General features: G+C 39.4%; 1 non-coding gene across 1 annotated transcript; it reads left to right on the forward strand.

The window, feature by feature from the left end:
• The first annotated feature begins 13136 nt into the window (after window positions 1-13136).
• Window positions 13137-13243, forward strand: LOC141722017 (small nucleolar RNA R71). Its single transcript, XR_012575054.1, has one exon. It is a non-coding gene; the product is annotated as a small nucleolar RNA R71 (small nucleolar RNA).
• Window positions 13244-13961: the final 718 nt, after the last annotated feature.

Here is a 13961-nt window from a genome sequence, read left to right on the forward strand (position 1 = left end):
ATTTCTTTCCAGAAGATTTTCCAAGCACAAGTTCAAGAAGAACTTTGGAGCAGCTGAGCCAAATAGAAATATGGTGGATAAATCAAAATTCAAATATTTCGAATATGGCTTGGCAGGGCACTTTGCCAGTGAGTGTAGAAAGTCAGACTCCAGCAAGAAGAAGTTTGATCCTGTGGATTATAAACAGAAATATTTTAAGTTGCTCAAACAAAAGGAAAGGGCTTTTATTACCCAAGAAAATGACTGGGCAGCAGATGGTCTCGATGAAGAAGAAGGTGTCAGCTATGTCAATCTAGGCCTAATGGCCAAGTCTGATGAAACAGAGACAAGTTCTTCAAGTAATCAGGTAATCACCACTAACCTTGCACATTTATCTAAAGCTGAGTGTAATGATGCAATAAATGACATGTCTACAGAATTATATCATTTGTGTGTTACACTTAAGTCCCTCACTAAGGAAAATGCTAAAATCAAGGAAAATAATTTGTTTTTAAGTGAGGAATAATGTGCTAGAGTCTCAGTTTATTGAATTTGAAAAATTGAGAATTGAGTGTAAGATTGCTAAGGATGAATTAACTGAGTCCTTGAAGAAAGAAGAGATTTTGAAGAAGCAGCTTGAACGAGAACAGGAGGTGATTAAGGCATGGAAAACATTTAGAGATTTTCATGCTCAAATCACCAAAGTTCAAGGTATTGAGTCCTTTTATGATGTAACCTGGAAGAAGAATAAGGAGAAGCTGGAATCCAATTTGGTTGAAGGATTGCTAACAGATGTAGACTCGACGGATGATGAGAGTCATCCGTCGGATAACCAAAAGGATTATCCGTCGACCGACATAAATCCTCATCCGTCGGCTGTGAGCAAACCTGTGAGTAAAGCCAAACTTGCCAAGTTAAATGAAAAATATGGATCAGTTTCCAAAAACTTCATTTCAGGAGAATCTAGTCAAGTGAGGAAGGAGAAGAAAGTGAATGTTGGTCATCTGTCTATCAAGCAATTGAATGACAGACTAGAAAAGATTGAGGTTAAAACAGAGGCCAAAAGGAAAAATAATAGAAATGGTAAAGTAGGGATTAACAAACATAACAACTACACACCTGATAAGTATGCTCCAAGAAAAATCTGTGTAAAGTGTGGTAGTGTAAATCATCTATCTGTTAATTACAAAACTGCCATGCCTACTTCCATATCTGTGCCACCTCCTTTTTGTAACATGAATGTCATGCCTTTTATGCCTATGAATGCTATTTCTACACAGAATATGAATGCACAATTTGCTAATATGCCATTTGCACCTAATCCTTATTATGATGCATTTAGTATGCCTCAAATGCCATTTAGCATGCCCTACTGGAATAACATGTTTGCTAATAGCATGCCATTTCCTGTTAATCAAAATGTGCATGATAATTCTGTTTTAATGAATGGTTTTAAAGGTCCAACTCAGATGACTAAGGATGAATCTGATATCCCCAAGTCAAATGAGATCAAACCTAAGAAATAGAAGAAGAAATCTAACAAGGCAGGACCCAAGGAAACTTGGGTACCAAAGTTAACTTGATTTGATTTTAATGTGTGCAGGGAAACAGAAAGAATCTATGGTACTTGGATAGTGGTTGTTCAAGACACATGACTGTAGATTCTACCCTGCTCACAGAGTTCAAGGAGAGAGGTGGCCCACGTATTACTTTTGGAGATGACAGCAAGGGTTATACTGTGGGATATGGCTTGATTTCAAAAGACAATGTCATCATTGAGGAGGTTTCCTTAGTGGATGGTCTCAAGCACAATTTATTGAGTATCAGCCAGCTTTGTGATAAAGGCAATTCAGTAACCTTCAACTCAGAAGCCTGTATTATGATAAACAAGAGGAGCAACAAAGTGGTTCTCACTGGAGTGTGAAAAGGAAATGTGTACTTAGCTGACTTCAACTCATCAAATGCAGAATCTGTTACTTGTCTTCTCAATAAAGCAAGTCAAGATAAAAGTTGGCTATGGCACAAGAAGCTATCCCATCTAAACTTCAAGACCATGAATGAACTTGTAAAGAAAGAACTGGTTAGAGGCATTCCTCAAGTGGAGTTTTCTAAGGATGGACTGTGTGATGCTTGCCAAAAGGGAAAGCAAATTAAAGCATCATTCAGAAAGAAGCTTGATTCAATAGTTGAAGAACCTTTGCACTACACATGGATTTGTTTGGACTAGTCAATGTGTTGTCCATCTCATGGAAAAAATTTTGCCTAGTAATTGTAGATAATTTCTCAAAGTTCTCTTGGACATATTTCCTTAAGTCTAAAGATGAGGCTAGTGAAATCATCATCAATCACATAAGGCAAGTCAACAATCATCCTGATTTCAAAGTTAGAATAATCAGGAGTGACAATGGAACTGAGTTCAAGAATTCTGTCATGAGAGCATTTTGTGAAGAAAATGGGATTTTGCATGAGTTTTCAGCAACAAGAACTCCACAACAAAATGGAGTAGTAGAAAGAAAGAACATATCACTTATTAAAGCTGCAAGGACAATGCTTGAAGAATCTAAGTTACCAACATATTTCTGGGCTGAAGTTGTAAATACTGCATGCTACACTCATAATATTTCTCTGGTTAATCAAGCAAAATGCATGACTCCCTACCAATTGTTCAAGAACAAGAAGCCAACTCCAAATTTTCTTCATGTCTTTGGCTGCAAATGTTATACCTTGAGAAATCAAACTGATCAGAATGGAAAGTTTGATGCTAAAGCAGATGAAGGAATTTTTATTGGATATGTTGTTGGTAAAGCATACAGAGTCTACAATCTGAGAACCAACATTGTTGAGGAATCAATACATGTTGTGTTTGATGATAAAAAGATTGAAGGACTACAAGATGGAGATTACCATGAGAGCCTCAAATTTGACAATGTGGAGATGGTTAGTGATGACAGTGATGATGAAAGTGATCAAGAAATAGTATCAAAGGATAATGCAGAAAAATCTACTACCAATGAAGCACAAAATTTAACATCTGTCGAGTTGCGAAATGCTTCATCCATCGGGAGACAATCTGCTCTATCCGTCGGGAGACAACCAGCTTCATCCGTTGGTATTCAAAATTCACCATCCGTCGGGTCATCAAAAGAAGCTGAAAGTCAGAATAGATCATTTACAGAAAGTTCCCCTTCTCAAATCAAAGATCCATAAACTCAGGAGGAGTTTCGAATAATCAAAACTCAATCACAGATCAAGACAACAATGAGGCCTCTTCACCTCAACAAAGGAAATGGACAAAGGATCATCCCTTTGAGCTCATCATTGGTGATGTATCTTCTAGAGTTCAAACAAGGAGAGCAACTCAAGAAGAATGTCTATATAACAGCTTCCTCTCTAAGGAAGAACCAAAGAAGGTAGAAGAAGCTTTGTTGGATCCTGATTGGATTTTAGCTATGCAGGAGGAGCTAAACCAATTTGAAAGGAACAAAGTATGGAAGCTGGTGCCCAAGCCTAAAGGAAAGAATCCAATAGACACCAAATGGGTATTCAAAAACAAGATGGATAAAAATGGCATAGTAGTCAGAAACAAAGCTAGATTGGTTGCTAAGGGCTATTGTCAACAAGAAGGAATAGATTTTGATGAAACTTTTGCTCTTGTTGCAAGACTTGAAGCCATCAGAATCTTCTTAGCCTATGCAGCCCATGCCAATTTCAAGGTCTATCAAATGGATGTCAAAAGTGCCTTTTTGAATGGAGATTTGGAGGAGGAAGTCTATGTCAGTCAGCCTCCTGGTTTTGAAGATCCAAATTTTCCAGAATATGTCTACTATCTTTTGAAAGCACTTTATGGACTGAAGCAAGCACCTAGAGCCTGGTATGACACTTTATCGAAGTTTCTTTTAGAGAATCACTTCACTAGAGGTAATGTTGATAAAACTTTATTCTTTAGAAATGTTAATGGCTCTATCATACTTGTTCAAATTTATGTAGTTGACATTATTTTTGGCTTTACAGATAAAAAAGTTTGCAAAAAGTTTGCCAAATTGATGCAAAGTAAGTATGAAATGAGCATGATGGGAGAACTAACTTACTTTCTTGGTTTGCAAGTTAAGCAAGTTAGTGATGGAATATTCATTAGTCAAACTAAATACATTTATGATCTTTTAAAGAAGTTTGATCCAATGGATTGCACATCTGCAAAAACTCCCATGGCCACTGCAACTAAGCTTGAATTAAACACTACTGAAAAGTCTGTGGATATTTCAAGTTATAGGGGCATGGTTGGCTCACTTCTGTACTTAACAGCTAGTAGGCCAGATATAATATTTGTTACATGTCTTTGTGCTAGATTTCAGGCTGATCCTAGAGAATCTCACTTAGTAGCTATTAAGAGAATTTTCAGATATCTCAAGGGAACACCAAAACTTGGCATTTGGTACCCTAGAGATTCTGGTTTTGATCTAACTGGTTATTCAGATGCAGATTATGCAGGTTGAAGGATTGATAGAAAAAGTACAACAGGAACCTGTCAATTTCTAGGAAACAAGCTTGTGTCCTGGTTCAGTAAAAAGCAAAATTCAGTTTCTACTTCTACAGCTGAAGCTGAATATATTGCTGCTGGCAGTTATTGTGCACAGATTTTGTGGATGAAAAACCAATTGCTAGACTATAGTCTGCAAGTGGAAAGGATTCCCATTTTCTGTGATAACACAAGTGCAATTGCCATCACTGAAAATCCAGTACAGCATTCAAGAACAAAGCACATAGACATCAAGTACCACTTCATAAGGGAACATGTAATGAATGGTACTGTGGAACTACATTTTGTTCTAAGTGAAATAACTTGCAGATATATTTACCAAGCCACTGGATGAATCCACCTTTTCAATTGGTAAGTGAGTTAGGTATGCTTAATTACTCTTGAATCTTTTCAGATAATTTGCAAGTTGTAATGCAGCCATAAATTTAATTGACTTTTCAGTCTTAGATGAAATTTTGGCTAAGTCAAGTTTGATCATTCGTCGGAATACGATTTGTTAATAAAATCAATTATTTTTCTGGAATACTTTATAACTCGACGGATAACTGATTTATCCTCATCCGTCGAATTGTCTTATTCTTAGCCGTTGATTCTGTGAACATTATCCATCGAGTATACTTACAGTTTATAAGCATAACACGACAGATAATTGATGGAATTTTTACAGTTTATTTTTAAACGGCTATTTTGGGCAATTCTTATTGGTTACTTTATTTTACTTTATTTTTTTGACAGTTATTTTTGAGATAGTATAAAAGCTTAATTCACTTTCATTTCTTTTCTTTTATCATTCTCAATTCATCTGCTCTAACTTCTTTCTTTCTCAAAAGCACTTACTCTCTCTCTGCAAGTTTTTACTCTCTAACAATGACACCAGTCGTCAAAATCATGTCTCAAACTGGCTTTATCTATGAGAAGAATAATTTCACGGCTCTAGTGAACAAGGGGATTCAGCAGTCTGTCGACTACCATAAAATGATGGATTTTGTGAAGAACTGCAAACTCAACTATGCCATGATGGAATCACCCACCATTTACTGTGAGGTTGTTGAAGAAATGTGGACGACTGCAGTGTACAACTCAACTGATAAGACTATCACTTTCACTATTAAAGGTAAGGATTTATGTGTTAATAGTGATATTGTTAAAGCATGTTTTAAAATTGCTGATAATACTGTAACTTCTCCACACACAGACACTGACATTGTTAATATGCTTAATTTCGTGGGCTATGCACTCTCTACTTCTAAATTAAGTGAAATTAGGAGGTTGGGTCTTAGGAAGGAATGGAGTTATCTGTGTGATGTAGTTACTAAGGTATTTTCTGGTAAAATTAGCAATTTTGATTCAATTAATATCTCTATGCTCAACATGCTTTACATGCTAGTAGCTGATAAAATTTTCAACTTTAGTGATCTTGTCATATTTGAGTTGGGGTTCAATTTAGGGGAGCTAAATAAGAGGGGTAAAAATATTTACTATGCTAGATTTTTAATGATGCTTGCTAACCACCTCTCTGAGGATATTGTGCTTGAGAACCCAACCAACAAATTAGATTGTTGGGTTCAATAAAGGAGAATCATTGTAAATTTGATCAGGGCAAACCATCACATAGAGGTGCCACTCTTCTATTTTTCAGTTATGGAGGCACCTCAGGTAAGTGAGGTAATTTCAACTATCTCTACTCTTCCAACCTCACAAACTTCTTTGCATTCTAGTGTAGCTATGGCAACTGTGTCATTGACACAACAGTTGCCTAACCAAGATACAAAATCTAAAATTTCAAAAACAAAGACAAAGAAAGCCCCCTCTGGTGTCTCTCAAAAGATGCCAGTTGTAAAATCCACAAAACCTAAAGAGAGGAGTGTGAAGGTGGGTAAGAAAGGTGAGGGACAGGGTGAACATCAAGGAAATCCTAAGGATAAGGTTGGAGAGGTGAGTGTTTCCCATCCCAGCCACACTGCAGTTTCCCAACAAACTGCAGTGCTTAATAAGGATATAAGATCATTACTAGTTGTATCCTCCCAAAAGGATGTGACTATTGAACATAGCTCTCAGCCAAGAGCACAGGCCAAAAGGGTAAGGGACACAAGCTCACCCTAAACTTATACTAGAAAGAAGAAATCAAAGACCCTTAGGGATGCACAGGGTTCACACACTGTGCAAACTGGTGCTAAAGACACAGTCACTGCACCTTCTCAAAGTCAGGTTGATTTGGCTCCAATAAATGTGGAGTCACAGCCAAAATCTATAATAATAGAAGCACCTAAAACACCAAATTCTCCCACACACTCTTTGGATGTTGACATGATAAACACATCACTTCCAAATTCTCCATCTTTAACTTTCATGGAGAAGCCAAAAATCCAAGCAAGTGAGCATCATCTTCTAGATGATTTGTTGGCTCACTTGCCATTTCTTTCTGAGACTGTTGAGACATCTGTGCCAAAATTTTCATCAATCTGCACAGAGTCCATAATAGTCTCCACTCTAAACTCATTTATTTCTACTCTCTCGATGGATATTGTTCATCCGTCGAGTAGTGATTGTATCCCGACGGATGTGCCTAACAGCAGTCATCCGTCGGTTAGCAAAACTACTACCCCGATGGATATTCCTTATCCGTCGAGTGTCTCTGCACAGCTTCAAATTTCTTCAATTATTACAAGTGCAGAAGACTTAGTAGTAGTGTAATCACTCCTAGGACTGAGATCAGGGAGTGAAATGAGTGAGAGTCTGGGTTACTCCCAGGAAAAAGGAGAGGAAAAGAGTGAACCTATGCAGTCCATTTCTTTAGGACTGGCAAAAGTGAGTGTGAGGAGTCCCACCTTAGATGGTGAAGGTGAGGGTGTGAGGGTGGGGAGCCAAGGTGAGACCTTGATGCAACAAAAGGGAGATCATGAGAGAAATGCAGGTACAAGAGTGATAAGGATGGAAACCATTGCAAGTAAGTCAATGAATGTCAATGATGCAGAAAGGGAAAGGCTATTTCAGCAAGAATGTCAAGCTTTTATAGATTCTATTTCCCTGGATGCTAAGACATTTACTCACCCTGTGACAGCTTACCAAACTCTAGCTGTACAGGGCAATGAGGAGGCTGAAAGATTGCTGAAGTTGGTGCATACTACACAATCTTTACAAAGAGCATAGGATGCAATCACTGCTATGTCTTCCAACATTGGCAGTGATTTTGAACTGGATGAAACCTCTTTTGGGGCTGCTGGTGGGGATGATGAGGAAGATAGCATGAGCATAGGGGGAGATACAGATGTTCCTGCCTGGATGATAACAAAAGGATGCTCCTACTCACATCTCCAATCAACATTATTCAAGCTAATTCATGACACCCAAGCAGCTACCCATAGTTCTTGATCTCTTTGGGGCCATGGAAACTGAAAATAAGGGCTTGAGAGTTTGTGTTTGGTGTGTAAGAGAGAGTTTGAGAGTTGAAAGTATATGAGATGTGTAATATAAGGCTGTATGTATATATAGGGTAGGCTTAGGGTTAGAAATTGATTTGGAGTGGGATTGTGGCTAATTTGTAGGAAGAAAATCGTGGATAATGGGGATTGTGGTCTGTGGTTTTTTTTATTTTTCTTTTTTTTAATAGGTTAAAAACTGTTTTTTCATAATTCAGGTCCGCAGGCGGTCGCCTGGCACCAGCAGGCGGTCGCCTGGCACTAGCAGGCGGGCGCCTGCTAGTACGCGGCCGCCTGGTCCTAGCAGGCGGGCGCTTGCTAGGTCTCTGGAAAAAAAAATTCGGCCACATTTTTTGGGTTTTTGGATAAAGTACTACATTCTAAGGGTTCCTATGGTCTCATATCTTGGGTTGCCTCCCAAGAAGCGCTTCTTTTCACGTCATTAGCTTGACGTAGAGTAATGCGATCAAGTTGACAATAAAATGGCACTAACCACTTCACGTTTTGCCGAATCCCCATAATAGTGCTTCAATCTCTGACCATTTACTTTGAATGCTTGGCCCGGATCATTCTCAAAAATCTCCACCGCTCCATGTGGAAACAATGTTTTGACGATAAATGGTCCAGACCACCTTAATTTCAACTTTCTTGGAGAAAGTCGGAGACGAGAGTTGAATAGAAGAACATGTTGCCCCGGCACGAATGACTTAGGAGATAGCTTCCTTTCGTGCCACCTTAATACTTTTTCCTTGTACATTTTGTTGTTTTCTTATGCTTGAAGTCAAAATTCATCAAGTTCATTTAACTGAAGCATTCGCTTCATCCCAGCTGTATCTAGATCAAGGTTTAACTTTTTCAATGCCCAATAAGCCTTATGCTCAAGCTCCGCAGGTAAATGACATCCCTTACCATAGACAAGTTGAAACGGGGACATCCCAAGTGGAGTCTTGTATGTTGTTCCATAAGCCCAAACAGCTTGATCGAGCTTCAAAGACCAATCTTTCCTTGACGGACAAACGACTTTCTCTAGAATGCGCTTGATCTCTCTATTAGACACTTCAGCTTGATCATTTGTTTGTGGATGATAGGCAGTAGCGATGCGATGATTCACATTATAGCGTTGCATCATAGAAGTGAACTTACGATTGCAGAAATACGACCCTTCATCACTTATGATAACTCTTGGTGTTCCAAACCTTGTGAATATCTGCTTATGAAGAAAACTCAACACTACATTTGCATCATTAGTCGGTAGAGCCTTGACTTCTACCCATTTTGAGACATAATCGACTGCCAGCAAGATGTACTGATTATTGCAGGAGGAGATAAATGGTCCCATGAAATTGATTCCCCAAACATCAAAGACCTCAACTTCAAGCAACACATTTAAAGGCATCTCATCCTTTCTGGTAAGATTCCCAACTCTTTGGCAATGATCACACCTTAAAATAAACTGATGTGCATCCTTAAACAACGTAGGCCATAAAAAACCTGCTTGAAGAATATGAGCTACTGTCTTTTCACCACCATAATGTCCACCGTATACTATGGAATGACAGTCACGTAATATCCCCTTCGTCTCACAGAATGGGATACATCTCCTGATGATCTGGTCAGCTCCTTGTCTAAACAAATATGGTTCATCCCACATGTACCACTTCACCTCATGCAGAAACTTCTTTTTTTGAGCCGCATTCATGTTATGAGGAATTATATTGCTAACAAGATAGTTCACAATGTCCGTGAACCATGGTTTTTCCTCTTGAATTGCGAACAACTGCTCATCCGGAAAAGATTCATTGATCAATGTCTTATCATATGAAGTAGAATCGGGATTCTCCAATCTAGAGAGATGGTCAGCAACTTGATTTTCAGTACCTTTTCGATTCTTGATCTCTAACTCAAATTCTTGTAGCAAGAGCACCCAGCGTATAAGTCTAGGCTTCGAATCCTTCTTTGAGACCAGATAGCGGATGGCAGCGTGATCAGTGAATACTGTCACCTTTGTCCCAAGTAGATAAGATCGAAATTTTTTGAAACCAAAAACTATCGCCAAGAGCTCCTTCTCAGTAGTGGTGTAGTTCAGTTGAGCTCCATTTAGTGTCTTACTAGCATAGTAGACCACATGAAAGATATTAGACTTTCGCTGCCCAAGAACTGCTCCCACTACATAATCACTTGCATCACACATCATCTCAAAAGGTTCTCTCCAATCAGGTGTCGTAATAACTGGTGCAGTAATCAAACTCTTCTTAAGAGGCTCGAATGCTGCCAAACATTCATCATCAAATTTGAAAGGCACATCTTTCTCGAGCAAGTTGCACAACGGCTTAGATATCTTAGAGAAGTCATTGATAAAACGCCGATAAAAACCCGCATGACCAAGAAAACTACGGATTCCTTTCACAGAAATAGGTGGTGGAAGATTTTCAATGACTCCCACCTTGGCTTTATCCACCTCAAGACCCTTACTAGAGACCTTATGCCCAAGAATGATGCCTTGCTGCACCATGAAGTGACATTTTTCCCAATTGAGCACCAGATTGGTTTCCACACACCTTTTGAGCACCAAACGGAGATTTTTCAAGCATTCATCATATGAATGTCCAAAGATGGAGAAGTCGTCCATGAACACTTCGACATTATTTCCAATCATATCAGAGAATATAGCCATCACGCATCTCTGAAAAGTGGCAGGTGCACCACATAAGCCAAAAGAAACTCTGCGGAAAGCAAATGTGCCGAATAGAAAAGTGAAAGTAGTCTTCTCTTGATCTTCTGGTGCAAAGCAAATCTGATTGTAGCCCGAATAGCCATCGAGAAGACAATAATACTCATGACCAGCCAACCTATCAAGCATCTGATCAATAAATGGAAGAGGGAAGTGATCCTTCCTTGTGGCTTTATTCAATTTTCTGTAGTCCATGCATACCCTCCATCTAGTGACTGTTCGAGTGGGGATGAGCTCGTTCTTCTCATTTTCTACCACAATAATACCTCCTTTCTTAGGTACACATTGCACGGGGGTCACCCAAGAACTGTCAGAAATAGGATATATGATTCCTGCATCCAGCCACTTTAGAATTTCTTTCTTCACCACTTCTTTCATGATAGGATTAAGCCTTCACTGTTGCTCAACCGTTGGCTTGCTACCTTCCTCTAGCAGAATTTTATGCATGCAGTACGAAGGGCTGATCCCTTTTATATCTGCTATAGTCCATCCGATGACCGATTTAAATTCTCTCAAAATACTTAAGAGCTTGTCCTCATCACTACCTGAAAGGTCAGATGCAATAATAACAGGTAAAGTAGATGCATCACCTAAAAAAGCATACCTCAAGTGTTCAGGAAGTGGTTTAAGCTCCAAAATAGGTGCTTCCTCAATAGATGGTTTGAGCTTTCCCTCCGCATTCATGAGATCAGTATTACCAAGAGATTCAAATGGCATGTCTAGCTTTCGTTTCCAAGGAGAAGCATTTAGATATTGTAACTGCTCATTGCCTTCCTCATCATGACTGTCAAATTCCCCCAATAAGGCTTTTTCTAAGGCATCAGACCTTAGCACATGATCAAGTTCTGAAATAACTGCAGAATCGACCAAATCCATCTTGAAGCACTCCTCATCTTCCGTAGGGAATTTCATTGCATTGAACACATTGAATGTCACATCCTGATCTTGCACCCTCATAGTAAGTTCACCCTTTTGCACATCTATCAAGGTACGACCTGTAGCCAAGAAAGGTCTTCCCGAGATTATGGGAATCTTCTTATCTTCCTCAAAATCCAGAATGACAAAGTCTGCAGGAAAGATGAGCTTGTCCACCTTTCCTAGCACGTCCTCCACGATGCCTCGTGGGTATGTAATAGAACGATCATCCAATTGTAGAGACATGTAGGTGGGTTTTGGATCAGGAAAATTCAGCTTTTTGAAGATAGACAACGGCATCAGATTGATGCTTGCTCCCAAATCGCAAAGGTACTTATCGAATGACAACTTGCCAATGGTGCAAGGAATGGTGAAGCTACCTGGATCCTTAAGCTTTTGAGGTAACTTTTGCTGCAACACGGCACTGCACTCTTCCGTCAGAACAACGGTATTAAGATCATCCAGTTTCACCTTCTTTGAAAGAATACCTTTCATGAATTTCGCATAACTAGGCATTTGCTCCAGAGCCTCAGCGAAAGGTATGTTGATGTGAAGTTTCTTGAACACCTCCAGAAACTTACCAAATTGCTTGTCCGGCTTCTATTTTTGCAATCTCTTAGGAAAAGGTGGTGGAGGATAGAATTATTTCTCCCCTGTATTACCCTCAGGTAGAGTGTGTTCAACAGTAGTCTTCCTTGGTTCTCCCTCTTTCTCATTTTGCTTTTCTTCTTCATCTACAACTTCAGCTTCTCCATCTTTTGCTTTTTCAGCATCAGCAACTTTTCCAGACCTTAAGGTGACAGCTTTGACTTGCTCCTTAGCTTCCTTCCTGCCTGACACTTCAGTATCGCTGTGAAGTGTGCCAGATTGACGATTGAGCAAGGCATTGGCTATTTGTCCAATTTGATTTTCCAAGATCTTGATAGAAACAGTCTGACTTTTGCACAATAGCTTTAACTCCTCGAAATCAGCAGTAGAAGGTGGAGCAACACCTCCTTATTGAGGATATAATTACCTTTGAGCATATTGCTGAGGTTGCTGGAATCCAGGTGAATTAAACTGTTTACTTGCAGCTTGCTGATAAGGTTGCTGAACAGCATTCTGATTATTACTCCAACTAAAATTGGGATGATTTCTGTTATTAGGATGATAAGTAGAGGGCACAGGCTGCTGCGATCTCTGAAAAGTGTTCACATACTGAACAGATTCATTAACAAGAGAACACTGATCCATAGCATGAGAGCCTGCACAAAGCTCACAGACAATAGCTATTTGATTAACTCCATAGTTGGATAAAGAATCGACCTTCATAGACAGTGCTTCGAGCTGCGCTGCAATAGTTGTAGCTGCATCAACTTCCTGAATACATGTTACATTCTCAGGCATCATCCTTTGAGTTGGGTTTTGATACTCGTTTGCAGCCATAGTTTCAATGAGAATATAGGCTTCAATATAGCTTTTGGCCCACAAAGCGCCTCCAGAATCTGCATGGAGCATGGGCCTAGATTGGGCCCCCAAACCATTGTAGAAACCAGTGATCACCATCCAGTCAGGCATACCATGATGTGGACACTTTCTCAATATCTCCTTGTAGCGCTCCCAAGCTTCGCACATAGATTCTCCTTGTTGCTGTGCAAACTAAGTAAGAGCACTCCTCATAGCTGTAGTCTTGGCCATTGGATAGAACTTCACCAGAAACTTTTGCGCGAGATCTTCCCAAGTAGTGATGGACCCAGCTAGTAAAGAATGTAACCACTCCTTAGCTTTGTCCCTCAGAGAGAATGAAAAAAGCCTCAGCTTGATAGCCTCATCAGTAACACCATTATATTTGAAAGTACTACAGATCTTGACAAAATTCCTGATATGCATGTTGGGATCTTCAGTCGCAGCACCTCCGAAAGAAACAGAATTCTGCACCATCTGAATAGTGCCCGACTTGATTTCAAAAGTATTGGCCTGAATAGCTGGATGAATGATGCTTGACTGAATGTCATCAATTTTAGGCCGAGAAAAGTCCATAAGAGTTGGATCAGCTTGAACTATACGATCACCCATTGTTACAGGTTCTTTCTTTTCACTCTCTTTATCCGAATCTTCAAAAACTATCTTCTCCGGAAAGTCAAGATTTGTATCTGTCTCCTCAGCCGTATCTAGATTTCTCTTGCGGGTGCGAGAACGTGTTTGCATAAACGCTCGCTAGAGTACCTGAAACACAACCGGAAGCAATAAGTAACAAGTCTTAATCATGAATCCTAATGACCACTGATGGCAAGTACATAAACTAAACAAATTAACACCGAGTCCCCGGAAGCAGCGCCAAAAACTTGTTAGGCACAAAGCATGTGCTAATTAAATCAAGCAAGTATACGCATTCGCAAGT

This window comes from Apium graveolens, chromosome 4 (genome assembly GCF_009905375.1).
Source record: "Apium graveolens cultivar Ventura chromosome 4, ASM990537v1, whole genome shotgun sequence".
NCBI classification, from domain to species: domain Eukaryota; kingdom Viridiplantae; phylum Streptophyta; class Magnoliopsida; order Apiales; family Apiaceae; genus Apium; species Apium graveolens.